We start from the raw sequence: 16,582 nt of genomic DNA, 5'->3' as shown, positions 1-16,582 counted from the left end.
CCCAGGAGTTGGTGCAATTAAACCCATGTCTGTATATTTGTACCTTCTTTTTGAAATACCCTTCATTGAATTCTAGAAGTTATTTAACTTTCAGAACATACAAGCGTTCACCTCAAAGGAATAGCATATTGCTGCACTCCCCCATTACTTCATCACTCTTCGTGTTAAGCTCTCATTATCGTTCCAGGGATTTGTTTTGCTTTTTGACTGATGACTCTTGATTCAGCTTTCCTTTGAGAGAGTCTAAACTGGTATAGAGCAGATTCTACTTTTGGAAGTCCAAATAATTAAATTTTTCTCCTGACTCGGTAGCCAACATACCCTTGAATTAGGAAAGTGACTTTTTTTTTTTAACCGACATTGCCAGTTCAAAAACAGCACTATTTATTTTTTCTACTGGTTTGTTAATTTGTTTATTTTTATGCATCTTGTCTCATCCCAAAAAGCTCAAAATAATAATAGTAACACAACATTATTTAAAAAAATGCAGTATCCAGGGCCATGGGAAAGTAGGGGTGAAGGGATAAAGTTAGTTCACAAAAGATTATTAGTAGAAGGTTTTGTTTCTCGGTTGACAAAGTTAGGTTTTAGATTCAGTTCTAAACTTGCTAGTGACCAGAGCAAAGATGTGAGTGAACGTGCTCGGTTAAAAGAGTCCCACAATACCCAACGTGAAAACATAGAGCTTTTCCTTTCAATAGTGTATAAAAGAAAATTGTTTCCCAGCAGCCCTCATATAGAGGACACTGGTTGATATATATAGACAATATCCTTACAATAAACAGTGTAGTAAATTTGTAATAATTGGTCACTTACTATACATAAGGCACTGCTCTAAGTACCTTATGTATATTTTGTCATTCATTCCTTAAAATAACTCTGTGAAGTATTATTTTCAGATTAGGAAGCTGAGGCTCTGACAGGTTAAGTGACTTGTGCAAGAACATACACAAGTGAGGAGAGAGAATTTTAAAAACAGGCAAATCCGACTTCATCGTCCTCACACTTAGCCATTTTTCTGTATTGTATTTATGTTACTATTTTTTGTTGCACCCAACAATATAAGTCAAATGCCAAGGAATGTAATTCAGGAAAAGACATTCTAAGAGAGGATTAAAGAAATGCAATCTAAATATACAGTCAGCTCTCTGAGGGTTTTACTTGGGCCGGTGTAAATTTTAGGTTACCTAGGGCTGCATTCTTAACCTTTGTTGTATCTCTGGTGGTCTAGGGGGAATATACAGACTTTCTCCTCAAAAAGTACAAATAAACAACTCATATATACCCCTTAACTCCTGCAAAAAAAATCCAACAAAACAAAACAAAACAAAACATCCCAGGGAACTGTCCATATATCTACTGTTGGGTAGCAGAGAGTCCAAGGCAATAAACTTTTGATATTTCACTAGAGGAGATTATTTCATTAGATTCCAAATCCCGGATCTTGCAGTACTTGAGACAACTTCTGGGGGTGGGGGAAGTCTCTGACAACTTTTGTTTATTTAAATTTACTAAAGCAGCATCTGCCTTACTAGGTATTTAACCTTTGATGGTCTTTTCGGTTATAGGATGGGTCATTTTTGCCACTGTATTCTGGTCCTCATTTCTCCTAGAGTAAATTACAGTTTTGTGCTGACCACTAATTAATTAATCAAACAATGAAATAAAACCTTTTAATATTTTAGGGAGACGTGATGAGTGTTTTGGGAAACTAGACAAACAGTATTATAAATTGTATTTTTCAAAGTTGCTTTATGATACATCTAGCCGTAAAACCCTGGAATACTCTTTCTACTTAGTAGTGTCTGGTACAATTCAGTATGATCTGTAACATCACAATAGTGAGACTTTGAGAATCACTGTTTATTCAGAAAAGATGCAAGATATAGATAATATTCAGCTTTATTTTGCATTGGTTTTATATGGACATTTTACAGTGTTCTTTATTAAGTAAAAGTATTACTTGAACCGTCAATATCGATAGCATATTAATCCAAAATTGTTGTGACCTTACCTGTTTTCGTGGGTTCTTGTAGACAAGACTATGAAACATGAGTAGGCAGTGGGTAACAGTAGTTGATTATTCTGCTTTCCTTAATATTGACATAAATTATTACATAATCTTTTTTGTGCTTTAGTTTTGTTCTGTGTAAAATTTTTTGTTTATTTATTTATTTATTTATTTATTTATTTATTTTTAATATTAAATTTATTGTCAAATTGGTTTCCATACAACACACAGTGCTCAAAATTTTGAAGATTAAATGATAAAGTGCTTGGAACAGTGCTTGCTTCACTTAAAGCATGTAAATGTGAGCTATCATGATTATCAGTCCAAAATCTTAGCTTTTATTCACGTTATTAGTTCAGTGTTCTAAATTATCAAACACACTCTGGCATTCATGATTTCTGGGAAAAATCATCCAAGTACAAGAGTTCTGTTATAGATTATTTGTTAGAGATATTTTAAAGGTTCACTATTTTTAGTGTAAACTTCTAAAGTAACATTGACTTCACTACTTAACTCTACAACTTGATTAAGCATTGTTTAACTTTCCAGTAAGGAAAAACCATCCATTCTCTTTCAAAAGAAGAATATTTATCTCATTTTCAAATTTGCACTGAATCACTCTTTGGCACATAAAATTTTATCTTTAGAATCTGTTTTGCAGATGTGGAGTCTGCTGCTTTAAAACTTGGTTGGTTGAGTGAATACTTTGTATATGTATTGTATTTCAGAGGTATTTAGAAAAAATAAAGAATAATGGCTGTAATCATGAAGAATAATGGTTCCATATCTCAGTGGCCTGTTGGAAAGCCTGCCTGCACCTGCTAATGTCCAGGGAGAAGTTGGTCAGGAAATACTGTTGAGCCCTGGCAGCACCCGGGCGAAGGGTGGGTGGAGGCAGATTTCTGTAGGATTTGTCATATCTACTTTATCCTGTGCTGGCTACCACAGACTGTGTCCTCTTCCTCCCTATCCCCCATTTGCCACCTCCACCCACTGTGTTCTGTCTTGCTTTTGTCAGGAGGTAGTAATTATTTCTTAACATAAATTAAACAGTCATCTGTAATTATAGACACATTTCATCTTCACATTTTAAGGCTATCTCCACATGTGACATCTTATCGTGATACACGTTATAAGAGTAATTAATTACTGGACTAGCACTGAATGACTTCCTTTATGCCCTGGGTGGGTTCATTGTGAATTTTCTGCTTCTGAATCAAGTACATAGAAATGCATAGAATTCTTCTGTGTATTCTCAATGCCCTCTCTAGGAGAATTGATATCCATCATCAGTGACCTCTTTGTGTTCATTTCCAGTTGGTCAGAAATGTATACTATCAGAAGTACTAGATATTTATTAATTTCATTTCCTTGTGTCTTCTCACATTCTCCATTTGTGTTAATTATAGTATCATTCTCCTTTGTTCAGGACATTTGTCAGCAACACCGTCTTCATTCCTTCTTGGTTCCATACTTTGCAGTAATGGATCAAGCCCTGTTACTACAGCATGAGTCTAGGCAGACTTTGGGGTATAAGGCTTGCCCAGGAGGGGAGTTCAGGCCTGCCCTTCCTGATCATACCTCTTACTGGTGTTGACTCTTGTTTCCCAACGTTTCCAGTGTACTGTGTACATTCCCTAACTGGGTCTTGCAGTCCTAGTCTTTTCTTTCATCCTTGTCTGCAGACATGTGTGCAAACTACCCCCCCCCCCCCATACACCTACTGTAACTGTAATCAGGCTATGCACCATTCCTTTCAAGGCCTTTGCTCATGGTATTTCTTCTGCCATAAATTCCCTCCCTCAAATCTACCTCAGCATCCCTTTTCTTTAGGAGCCAAATGTTGTATTGTCTCCTCAGTTGTGTTCCTTTTTATCCTAGCTGGGTTTTCTTGATTCCTGTCTGTATTTAAATAGCATTTTATGCAGGAGCCCTCTTCACCAGCTGTCTTTCCCTTACCGTTTCCACTTCTAGTTCCATAGCATTCTGACTGCTCCCATTATGGTACAGAAATTGCTCTTGCAGACCTCATCTAATGACCTTTACCTGTTAAAGTTAATGGAGGCTTTTCACTCTTTATTTTACTCATTATCTCTTTGCAGTTGACACTTTTTTTTTTTAAATTTTTTTAATGTTTATTTATTTCGGAGACAGAGACAGAGCATGAGTCCGGGAGGGGCAGAGAGAGAGAGGGAGACACAGAATCAGAAGCAGGCTCCAGGCTCTGAGCTGTCAGCACGGAGCCTGACGCGGGGCTCAACCCACAAACCGTGAGATCATGACCTGAGCCGAAGTCGGTCGCTCAACCGACTGAGCCACCCAGGCGCCCCTGCAGTTGACGCTTTTGATCACACCTTCCTTTTGAACTTTTTCCTTCCCAGCTTTCCTAACACTATCCTCCCCTGCTGTGTACTTTCTTGTCTCCTATTTCACTCCTTTTCCTTTTTGCTGCTTATTCCTCTAGGCTCTGTTCCACGGGGGTCTGCCTTCTCTCACAATTGTGTCTCTGTCTCCATTCTAATGACTCCTAATTCTGTGCCTTTCACACACCCTGTACAAGATTCTCCACCTGGCTATCACACAAGTATTTCATTAGCTTTCTCTCACCTCCTTTAATATTATTATTTTCTGTTTTATACCACACGTTTCACACCTCTGCCTTGCTGAATGAGTGGCACACTCCTCTAGTCCTTCTCAGAGTTTTCCTTTACACCTTCCATAACCCCTTGCCTTAGGCCGGGCCCTGATCATCTCTCACCTGGGGTATCTACTACAGACTTTTCTTCTCCAAGCAGCCTGCCCACTGATACCCAAGTAGTTTTCTAAAACACAGGACTGGTTCAATAACTTAAGTCACTCTGTTTACTGGCTTCAGAGTCTCCTAGACCATAAAGACCATAATCCCAGTATGTCTTATAGGATACTCTTTATAGTCTTGTGATCGCGAGTGATTGTGATGGTCTTATCTTCCACTTATGCCTACTGGACACCTCATCCTCTTGTCAAAGCAAACTACTTACTCCTAGAATAAGCTGTGCTTCTGCAAGCCACCTTATCTTTGCATTTTCTATATCAGTATCTAGGATTCCGCACCCCTCCTAAATTTCACTTGTAGAATCTCATGTCTTCCCCAAATACACACCTCTGTGGAATCTTTTCCAGATCTTTCCAGTTGAGCTTTGCTTTCTGAGTGCTGCCTCATGATGTGATGACATTTCCCTCCAGTTTTTCTCCTCCATTAAGTAATTTGGTTTATAAGATTAGGGAGTAATTTTATCTAATAAGAAATATTGGTATATATTTTAAATCAAATCTCTTTTAATTCCATTTGACCACCTTTTTCATCTGAGGTTTCCTAGAGTGGTCCTCAGGAGTGTTTAGTTGCTGATAATCATTCTAGTAATTAATGAGACTTCTAATGGCACTTACTCCAGCTGAAACGAGAAGAGGATGGGGAAATTAAATGATTTTTCATGTATTTACAGAGTTGTGCAGCCATAACAACAATCTAATTTATAACTTCATTACCCAAAAAAGAAGTCCTGGTCAGTCATCCCCATTCCTACCCCCAGTCCTAGGCCACCACTAATCTGCTTTCAGATAAATTGGATCATGCAATATATGACCCGTTGTATCTAGCTTCTTTCACTTAGCATAATGTGTTTTCAGGATCATCCATATTGTAGTACGTGTTTGTTGAATGGTAAACCTCACCCCCCCCCCACCTGCCAAAGATATTTCTGTGTCAAATTACTAGAACCTGTGAATGTTATCTTGATTGGAAAAGGGATCTTCAGAGATGTAATTGTTAAGGATCTTGAGATGAAATCATCCTGGATTATCTAGATGGGCACTAAATCTAATGACAAGTATCCTTAAGAGACAGAAAAGCAGAAGACACACAGAGGGGAAGGTTATGTGAAGACAGAGGGAGAGGTTGGAGTGGTATGGTTATAAGTCAGTGAAGCTGAGCAATGCTAATAGGCATTAGAAGCTGGAAGAGGCAAGGAAGGGTTCTCCTCCCAGAACCTCCAGAGGAGTGGACTGCTGGCTTCCAGACTGTGAAAGAATAAATTTTTGCTGTTTTCAGTCACCCAGTTTGTAATTTGCTATGACAGCCTCAGGAAAGTCATATGCAGGGTGTATCAGTACTTTGTTACTTTTTATTGTGAAATAGTTTTCCATTGTATTTCACATTTTGTTTATCCACTCATCAGTTGATGGACATTGGGTTTCCAATTTTTGGCTATTATGAATATTGCTTCTGTGAACATTCATGTTACAGAACCCCATGTTGCATGGGGGTATGTTTTCAGTTTTCTTACATGGATACCTAGGAATGGAATTGCTGAGTCATGTGGTAAATCCATGTTTAATATTTTATTAAACTGCCAAATTGTTTTCTAATTTGGCCTCACCATTTTCTATTCCTACCAGTGATATAGGAGGAGTCCAGTTTCTTTACTTACTCACCAACACTTATTCTTGTCTGTCTTATGATTATAGCTCTCTAGTGGGTATGAAGTTTTATCTCATTGTGATTTTGATTTGTATTTCCTTAATATCAAGCATCTTTTCATGGGCTTATTGGGCATTTGTATATATTCTTTAGTAAATATGTATTCATATCTTTGCCTCTTTAAAAATTGTCACTTATTGGCGCGCCTGGGTGGCGCAGTCGGTTAAGCGTCCGACTTCAGCCAGGTCACGATCCCACGGTCCGTGAGTTCGAGCCCCCGCGTCAGGCTCTGGGCTGATGGCTCAGAGCCTGGAGCCTGTTTCCGATTCTGTGTCTCCCTCTCTCTCTGCCCCTCCCCCGTTCATGCTCTGTCTCTCTCTGTCCCAAAAATAAATAAACATTGAAAAAAAAAATTAAAAAAAAAATTGTCACTTATCTTTTTTATTGACTTGTAAAAGTTCTTTAAATATCCTGGGTACTAGTCCCTCGTCAGATATATGGTTTATAAATACTTTTTCCAAACCTATGGCTTGTCTTTAAACTTTGTTTATAGTATCTTTTGAAGCACATACCTTTTTTTTTTTTTTTAATCCAAATTAGTTAGCATATAGTGCAACAATGATTTCAGGAGTCGATTCCTTAATGCCCGTTACCCATTTAGCCCATCCCACCTCCCACAACCCCTCCAGTAACCCTCTGTTTGTTCTCCATATTTAAGAGTCTCTTTTTTTGCCCCCCCTCCCTGTTTTTATATTATTTTTGCTTCCTTTCCCTTAATGTTCATCTGTTCTGTGTCTTAAAGTCCTCATATAAGTTAAGTCGTATGATATATGTCTTTCTGACTAATTTCGCTTGGCATAATAACCCTCCAGTTCCATCCATGTAGTTGCAAATGGCAAGATTTCATTCTTTTTGATTGCCGTACAGTAATACTCCATTGTATGTATGTATATATATATACATACATATATATGTGGTGTGTGTGTATATATATATATATATGTATATATATATATATATATATATATATATATACATATATATATATATATACACACACACCACATCTTCTTTATCCATTCCTCCATTGATGGACATTTGGGCTCTTTCCATACTTTGGCTATTGTCAATAGCTGCTATAAACATGGGGGTGCATGTGTCCCTTCAAAACAGCACACCTGTATCCCTTGGATAAATACCTCATAGTGCTGTTGCTGGGTTGTAGGGTAGTTCTAGTTTTAATTTTTTGAGGAACCTCCATACTGTTTTCCAGAATGGCTGCACGAGTTTGCATTCCCACCAACAGTGCAAAAGAGATCCTCTTTCTCCGCATCCTCACTGACATCTGTTGTTTCCTGAGTTGTTAATGTTAGCCATTCTGACAGGTGTGAGGTGGTATCTCATTGTGGTTTTGATTTGTATTTCCCTGATGATGAGTGATGTTGAGATTTTTTCATGGAAGCACGTACATTTTTAATGCCATCCAACTGATCTTTTTTTTTTTCCTTTTATCGTTTGTGCTTTTGGTGTGGTATCTAAGAAATCATTTTGTAATCTAAGATCATGTTTTAAGAGTTTTAAATTTATCTCTGTGATCTATTTTGAGTTGATTTTTGTATTATGTGAGGTAAAGTTTCACATTCACCATTTAACATATGGATATCCGGTTGTTTCAGCATCATTAAAAAAAAATATTTATTTAAGTAATCTCTACACCCAATGTGGGGCTCAAACTCATGACACTGAGATCAAGACTTGCATGCTCTTCCAACTGAGTCAGCCAGGTGGCCCAGCAGTATTTTTTGAAAAGACTTTTTCAAAACAGTTCTTTTTCCCTGAATTGTTTTGGCATCTTTGTTGAAAATCAGTGGGCTGTAAATGTAAGGATGTAAGTGGTTATTTATTGTAGCCTTTATCCCTTAGTCTAGCTGTAGATTTCATTAGGCCTTAACTTTAATAATTGCAAGTATAAAACATTAGCACCCATTAGCACGTATCTTCTGAATGCAGTTGTATTCTTAGTGCAGTTGCTGTGTGTGTATGTGAATTATTTGTGTTTGTAAAGATTATTGTGGGTGTATATATAATCTAGAACATTTTTCCCATTTCTGGAATTTCAATACCTTCATGTTTGGGCATTTTTGGAAAGAAGGTTGTTCTTTGCCAAGAGTGCCAGCAAGTTTTAGACTTTTACATCACTCAAGTTGCTTGTGTAGTCTTTCGAGAAAAATTAAACCAAGATCTTTTAAGTGATTTCCATGCAAAATTAATGCTTCCCTTGACTTCTGCCAAATGCTGTGATGCATTTATGCAGTCGATGCCAGAAAGTTTAGAACTTGTATCTGGAAAAAATTCAAAATTTTAAGACAGAAAGCATTTGTGCCTGGGGCAATGTAATGACCCCACCTGTGTCTTTTTCTTGTCTTCTGGGTGTTTTCATTGCGTGTCCAGAAAGGCCCAGGCAGATCCTTCTTCTATTTTTAAATCTTTTTTATGAAGCACAGTTTTAATTTTACAAGACCAGATCTCACTCCAAGTTTCAAAATATGTGTTCTTCAGCATAAAATGTTTAGACAGATACCTAATGGCCTACCACATTAGCATCCATTTTTTTAAGGCATAGATTCAGGGAATCAGAGCCATGAAACCATAGTATAATTAGTCACTATCAGATGCTATGTTAATTGTATTTCACACTTCTATATGTTAGGTTAGTTGCTTTTTTTTTCATTGTTACTTTGATAACTAGCTTAATGTGTTAATATACCACTGAAACAAATGGAAATACTTAGTTGTTGGTTTTATTAGCTTTAATATTTTATTTATAGTCTGAGGAAAGAGCAGAAAGGAACTAGTATTTATTGAGTGTCTACTGTGTTCCAAGTACTCTCCTAGACACATTTACATCCCTTATCTCATTTAATCCCTTTATTGTTGGTATTATTATCCCAGTTTTTAGAGTTGAAAATTTTTAAACAAGCCAGATAATGATAATGATATTTTATACTTGTGTGGGGTCTTTTATATCATGATTTTAAAGTAGCATCTGACTTTTGGAGATGTTCAGTTATAAAAAAAGAGAAATGATCATAGTTTATCTCCACTGTTGCAAAGCCAAGGATAGAAAGAAAAGACACACGAGGTATTTCGCAACTTTTTGTCCATGTTAACTAAGGGAAGAATAGCGAAATGAGATAAGAGTCAAGCTATACAGAATGCTTTCAGTAGGGGGTAAGGTTTTATAATTCTCAGATATAAATGGTGCTGGAACAATTCGATATCCATATATATGTATACATATTTATATATATGTGTGTGTGCATACATATACAAACAGACACATATAAATGAACCTTCGTACCAGGTATAAAAAGTAATTTTAATAGATCATAGACCTAGTTGTAAAACTTTAAAGTATAAAATTTCTAGAAGAAAACATAGCTCTCAAAATACAATAATAAGGAAATAAACAAAAATTTTATTTTATTTATATTTTTTATTAAAAATTTTTTTAATGTTTATTTTTTTATTTTTATTTTTTTCAATATATGAAATTTATTGTCAAATTGGTTTCCATACAACACCCAGTGCTCATTCCAAAAGGTGCCCTCCTCAATACCCATCACCCACCCTCCCCTCCCTCCCACCCCCCATCAACCCTCAGTTTGTTCTCAGTTTTTAAGAGTCTCTTATGCTTTGGCTGTCTCCCACTCTAACCTCTTTTTTTTTTTTTTTTCCTTCCCCTCCCCCATGGGTTCCTGTTAAGTTTCTCAGGATCCACATAAGAGTGAAACCATATGGTATCTGTCTTTCTCTGTATGCCTTATTTCACTTAGCATCACACTCTCCAGTTCCATCCACGTTGCTACAAAAGGCCATATTTCATTCTTTCTCATTGCCACGTAGTATTCCATTGTGTATATAAACCACAATTTCTTTATCCATTCATCAGTTGATGGACATTTAGGCTCTTTCCACAATTTGGCTATTTAAACAACAAAAATTTTAAATGGGCCAAAGATTTAGAGACACTTCACCAAAGAAGAGAAATGGATGGCAAATAATACAATGAAAGATCCTCAATATCATTAATCATATAGGGAATGTAAATTAAAATCAAAATACCAAGCCCCACCTATTGGAATGTCTTATAAAAATCAACTGATCATATTTTTGTATGAGGCAGTTAGAGGTCTCATATACTGCTGGTGGGAATCCAAAATGAAACAGCCACTTTGAAAAACAGCTTAGTAGTTTCTTACACAGTTAAACATATACTTACATATGATCAACAATCACATTTCTAGGTATTGTATTTAGCCAAGAGATATGAAAACTTATTTTTACAAAACAAAAACAAAGAAACAATAAAAAACGATGCATGAATACTTACAGAGGCTTTATTCATAATCACCTCAAACTGGAAACAACCCAATAACCTTTATTAGGTAAATGAATAAACAAAATGTGGTATATCCATATAGTGGAATGTTATTCATTAGCAAAAAGGAATGGACTACTGAGATATATATACATACATTATATATATAGAATATACTATATAGATTTAATATATAAAAATATATTATGTATATATATATACATATATATATATGTGTTTATTTATTTTGAGAAAAACAGAGGCCGTGCAAATGGGGGAGGGGTAGAGATGGAGAGAGAAAGAATCCCAAGCCTGCTCCGTGCCGTCAGCACAGAGTCCATCATGTGGCTTGATGCCATGAATCGTGACACCATGACCTGAGCCGAAACCAAGAGTCAGGTGCCTAACCAACTGAGCCACCCGGGCTCCCCTACTGAGATGTATATAAAACTCAAATACATTATGCTAAATTAAGAAAGCCAGACTCAGAGGTTACATGCAGTGTGATTCCCATTATGTAATAGTGGAAAAAGCAAAACAGGTCAGTAGTTGCCAAGGGTTAAAGCTGGGAGAGGAAGGGATGGTCTATAAAGAGGCAACACAAGGGAGAGTTTTTGGAGTGATAGAACTATGCATTTATTGGGGCACCCGGGTGGGTTAGTTGGTTAAGCATCTGACTTTGGCTCAGGTCATGATCCCAGGGTTCATGAGTTCAAGCCCCACATTGGTCTCTCTGCTCTCAGCACAGAGCTTGCTTCAGATCCTCTGTCTCCCTCTCTTCGCCCCTCTCCGGCTCTCTCTCAAAAATAAACATTTAAAAAAATTATGCATTTGTCAAAACTCACAGAACTGTATGTTTAAACAGATGAATTTCATTGTGAGCATATTATACCCCAGTAAACTTTATCTTTCTTTCTCTCTCTTGCTCTCTCAGAAACACAAGTCTAGACGTAGTAGACATAGGTACTCTAGAATTGGTTTCATGGCCATGGTGTCATCAAGCACCAGGGTGCCTGCTATTTTGTTGCCCTGATAAGCTGCTGCTTGAGCCCAGCATCATGTCCAGATTGCTGGCAGAGGAAGGAGTAAACAAGAAGAGTTGAAGAAAGGTCTGCAACCTTCTTTTTGAGACTTTCCCAAAGTCCTATGCTACCCTTCCATTTACACTGCAGTGGTCAAAGCTTTGTTTCTACATTTCATCACATCTAGCTGCAAGAGAGGGTGGGAAATACAGACTTTAACTGAGAAGAAAAGAGAATGGATATTGGAGTATGCTGCTAGCAGTGTCTGTCACACTGTTGATGGCTTCTAGTCTCCTGGCTCCCCAGTAGGTTGCTTTAAATCCTGGAATTCCAAGGTGCCTTTCTGATGTTTCTGTGTGTACTGTTTCCAGACTCCTACTTGAACTTACATTTTGCAGTCATTAATTCCTAGAATGTAGTCAGTTCAATCTTAGGTCAGGCACTGGGTTTGACAGCTCTGTAAACTAGGGTTTGGTAATGTTAAGCAATCAATTAAGTTCCCAAGCAAATCTTAGGGGAAGGATATGCAAAAGTTATTTTTAAAAAACCTCAGACTCTAATTTGGCATAAATCATAAATATTTAACAAAAAATGCTGCCTATTTGAAATCTATACACTTAAAAATCAATTGTATTTACTGTATATTGGTTATACCTCAATAAAATTGATGTCTAAAATGCCTAGATAGGCAGTGAATTTCTTTTATTCTTCAACAAACATTTATTGAGGACCCAATATGTGTTCTGATCCTATTATGTTCAAGAGATGGTGCAGACCCTAGGCATACAAAAATTTTAAAAGATCGAAAGACAGAGAGAGTGAGCTTGCTCCCAAGTAGCTCTTCTTGTAGAAGGAATAGATGTTAATATGTGTAATTACAACTTATATGGTTGGTGTTATAATGTGGGATGTTATAATATGGAAACCCAGGTAGAGTGAATTCCCTAGTTCTGTTCTTTTTTCAAAATTTTACAGGCTGTTCCAAGTTGTTTGCATTTCCATATAAGTTTTAGAATTATCCTACCCAATTTCTATCTCAAAAAAACTCTGCTAGAACTTTGAACTTGTGTTGAATCTAAAGATTAACTAGGGGAGAATCGAAATCCTAACAATATTGACTCTACTGATCCATGAATACAATATGTCTTCTCATATATGTAGATCTTCTTTACTTTCTGTCAGAAACATTTTATGGTTTTCAGTGTACAGAAGCTACACATATTTTGTCAGGTTCTATGTGTATTCATACTATTATCAATGGTATTATTTTCATAATCTCAACATCTAATTTTTGCTAGTCAATGGAAATAAAATTGATTATTGACCTAGTATCCTGTGACTTTGCTAAACTCACTATTAGTTCTAGTAGCATTTTTATAGATTCTTGGGTTTTTCTATGTATATGATCATGTGGTTTCTTAATAAAGATAGTTTTATTTCTTCTTTCTAGTCTATAAGCCTTTAATTTCTTTTATTCACCTTATTGCCCTAGCTGGCAACTCCAGTATAAAGAATATCATTGCTTTGTTCTCAACCGTAAGAGGAAAGCATTCAGCCATTCTTCATTACTGTGTATATTACTTGTAACTTTTTCATAGATGTCCTCAATCAGGCTGAGGAAGTTCCATCCTCTTCCTAGTACGTGGAGAGTTTTTATTATGAATGAATGTTGGATTTTTTGTCAAATGGTTTATTTTGCATGGATTGAGATGATCATATATCTTTTATGGTACATTATATTGTTTAATTTTCATTCCTTTCAATTCTTTGCATTCCTGGTTTAAATACCACTTAATCATGGTACATTATTATGTTTATACACTGCTACTTTGAGTTTACTGATACTTTGTTAAGGATTTTTGTGTCTTATGTTTATTGGAATATGGAACCATAGTTTTCTTTTTCTTCTTTTTTTAAATTGTTTTTAATGTTTATTTATTATTTTTGAGAGAGAGCACAAGTGGGGGAGGGGCAGAGGGAGATGGAGACACAGAATCCGAAGCAGGCTCGGGCTCTGAGCTGTCAGCACAGAGCCCTACGTGGGGCTCGAACTCAAGAACTGTGAGATCATGACCTGAACTGGAGTCGGAGGCTTAACTGACTGAGCCACCCCAGGCACCCCAGAACCATAGTTTTCTTGTAGTGACTTTGGTTTTGGCATCAGTGTAGTGTGGGCCTTATTGAATGAGTGTTGGGAAGTGTTTCCTGTTCTGTGTTCTGGAAGAGTTTGTATAGAGTTGGTATTACTTCTTTCTTAAATGTTTGGTAGAAGTCAATAGCGAAGCCATCTAGAGTTTTCTTGGTGGGAAGATTTTTAACATTTTTAACTATGTATTCAGCTTTTTAATCATAGAGGTATATTCCAGTTATTTATTTCTTAATTGAGTGAACTTTGGTAGTTAGTGTCTTTCAAGAAAATTCGTCCATCTAAATTACCAAATGTATGTATATAAATTCATTCATGAAATTCCCTTGTCCTTTTAATGTTGTTGAGCTTTATGGTGATATCTTCTCTTTCATTCAAAATATTGATGTTTGATATTGTCTCCAATTTTTGTTTTTTTTTCATTAATCCAGCTTAAGGTTTATTAATTTTATTGCTCATCTCAGGGAACCAGCTTTTGATTTCTCTGTTTTCTATTTTATTCATTTGTACTTTCATTTTTATTATCTCCTTCCTTTTATTTGCTTTAGATTTAATTTTCTCTCTTTTTTCAAGTTTCTGAAGGTTGAATCTTAGATCATTATTTTGAGGCCTTTCTTTTTTCTTAATGTATACAGTTAATACTATATTTTTCTTCTGTGTTCTATTTTAGCTGAATACCATGAATTTTTTTTTTTAATTTTGTTTTTAACCTTTATTTTTGAGAGAGAGAGGGAGAGAGAAAGCAAGGGAGCAACAGAGAGAGAAGGAGACACAGGATCCAAAGCAGGCTCCAGGCTCTGAGCTGTCAACACAGAGCCCGATGCGGGGCTCGAACTCACGATCTGTGAGTTCGTGACCTGAGCTGAAGTTGGATGCTCAACTGACTGAGCCACCCAGGCGCCCCACCATGAACTTTGATATATTGTATTTTCATATTTATTGGATTCAGTTTTTCTACTATCCCTTGTGATTTTTTTCTTTGACCCGTGGATTATTTACAATTGTATTTCTTAATTTCTAAATGTTTTGGAAAAGATATATTTTCAGATACATTTCTGTTATTGATTGCTTATATAATTTTATTTTTGATGGTGTACATACTTTTTATGATTTTGGTCATTTTTAGTGTGTTTATATTTGTTTTATGGCCCAGAGTGTGTTCAGTGTGCACCTGAAAAGAATGCACATTCATTTGTTATTGGGTGAAGTGTTATATAAATGTCAGTTAGCTCAACTTGTTTGGCATTGGTTTTGAGGTCTTCTGAATCCTTACTGATTTTGGGGGAAGCAAGGAGGAGTCTGCTGGTTCTATCAGTCACTGAGAGAGGAATGTTGAGGTATACAACTATGAATATGGATTTGCTATATTTACTTTTATTTCTGTCAAGTTTGCTTTCATATTTTGAAACTCTGTTATTAGTGGCATAAGCATTTAGAATTGTTATGTTTTCTTGATCAATTGACTCTTTATCATTGGGAAATTTTCCTCTTTCTCTCTAGTTTTATTCCTTGTTTTGATACTTTATTGGACATTAATATAGTTATTCTGTCTTTCTTTTGGTTATGTTCCCCAGGCACATTTTTCCCCATCCTTTTACTACTACAACCTATCTAAGTCTTCATATTTAAACATTTTTGTGTATTTTTAAAAGATAGAATCTGCTGAGTCTTGCTTTTATCTAATCCAATCTGACCATTTTTATCTATTAATTGGAGTTTTTAGATAATTTATAATTAATGCAGTTTCTAATTAATGTGATTATTTGTGAGATTTGATTTGAACTTACCATGTTGCTGTTTGTTTTATATTTATCTCATGGTTCTTATTATCTCTTCCTGTTTTTGTTTCATTTCCATTTTATGTCTATTATTACATATTCATTATAAAAATATGTTAGCAATTGCTCTAGACTTTGTAATATATATCTTTAATGTATCAAAGTGTCTCTTCAAATAATACTATACATTGCAAGTATAGTACCATATCTTCTTTCCAACCTTTCTGCTATTGTTGACCTATATTTTACTTAAACATATGCTATAAACCTTGCAATACATTGTTTTACCTCAGTCATTTATCTTTTAAAGAGCTTTAAACATTTTTAAAAATATCTTTTACATTTTTATTCATTTTTACCATTTGTGGCACTCTTCCTTTGTATAGATTCACATTTCCATTTGTCTCATAGTTGTTCTTCCTGAAGAACTTCCTTTAACATTTCTTGTAATATATATTTGAAGGAAATGAATTGTCTTAGCTTTCACTCATGAAAACGTCTTTATTTTACCTTATTTGTGAAATATATTTTCACGGCCTGTAGAATATTAGATTGACTTTTTTTTTTTTTTCTAGAAATTTAGAGATGTTGTTCCATAGTGCTATGGCTTGGATAGTTTCTGCCAAGTAGTTGCTGAACTCATCTTTGTTGTTCTGTATTTTATTGGATTTTTTTTCCCCCTCTCTCTCTGGGTCATAAGGATTTTGTTTTAGTCTTCCTTAGTGGCAGTGCTTCTTTGCCTAGGACTTTGAGCAGGAGGGTACTCCATACCTCCCCCAGCCTTG

At 35.8% G+C, this 16,582-nt stretch overlaps 1 protein-coding gene across 1 annotated transcript in view; it reads left to right on the top strand.

The window, feature by feature from the left end:
• WDR70 (WD repeat domain 70) overlaps nt 1-16,582 on the top strand; it is a 298,625-nt gene that overhangs the window by 169,011 nt on the left and 113,032 nt on the right. The gene's annotated exons all lie outside the window — the stretch shown is intronic.

This window comes from Felis catus, chromosome A1 (assembly GCF_018350175.1).
Source record: "Felis catus isolate Fca126 chromosome A1, F.catus_Fca126_mat1.0, whole genome shotgun sequence".
Classification (NCBI taxonomy): Eukaryota; Metazoa; Chordata; class Mammalia; order Carnivora; family Felidae; genus Felis; species Felis catus.
The sequence above is the reverse complement of the archived record's forward strand: the minus strand, read 5'-3'. Positions and strand labels throughout refer to the sequence as shown.